At 61.6% G+C, this 310-nt stretch overlaps 1 protein-coding gene across 1 annotated transcript in view; it reads right to left on the reverse strand.

The window, feature by feature from the left end:
* ANKRD11 (ankyrin repeat domain 11) overlaps positions 1–310 on the reverse strand; it is a 109,317-nt gene that overhangs the window by 7,013 nt on the left and 101,994 nt on the right. The gene's annotated exons all lie outside the window — the stretch shown is intronic.

The following is a 310-nucleotide window of genomic DNA, read 5'->3' on the forward strand; positions in this document are numbered from 1 at the left end:
GGCAGCTGCTGGTTGGAGCGCTGGAAGCGGCGCTTCCGCGGGTGCTGAGCCTGGGAATCGTCCTCCTCCGTGATGCGGCCTTTGGCACGCGTGACGGGCGCGGAGACGGGAGGAAATTCCTTCTCGGATGCGGCGGCATTCTGCTTGTTTTGGTTGGCGAGCATCTGAGCCCGGTTCCTGGTAATCCGCTGAGGAATCTCTTCTATTTTGGGTGGTTTGGGAGCTTCTGCTACTGGTTTTTGTACTGGTTCCACAATTTCTGCTTGAGCGTTGCCAGGAGGAGCGTCCGCCTGGGGGGGCGGGGGCCGGG

Source organism: Geospiza fortis, unplaced genomic scaffold (genome assembly GCF_000277835.1).
Source record: "Geospiza fortis unplaced genomic scaffold, GeoFor_1.0 scaffold102, whole genome shotgun sequence".
Classification (NCBI taxonomy): domain Eukaryota; kingdom Metazoa; phylum Chordata; class Aves; order Passeriformes; family Thraupidae; genus Geospiza; species Geospiza fortis.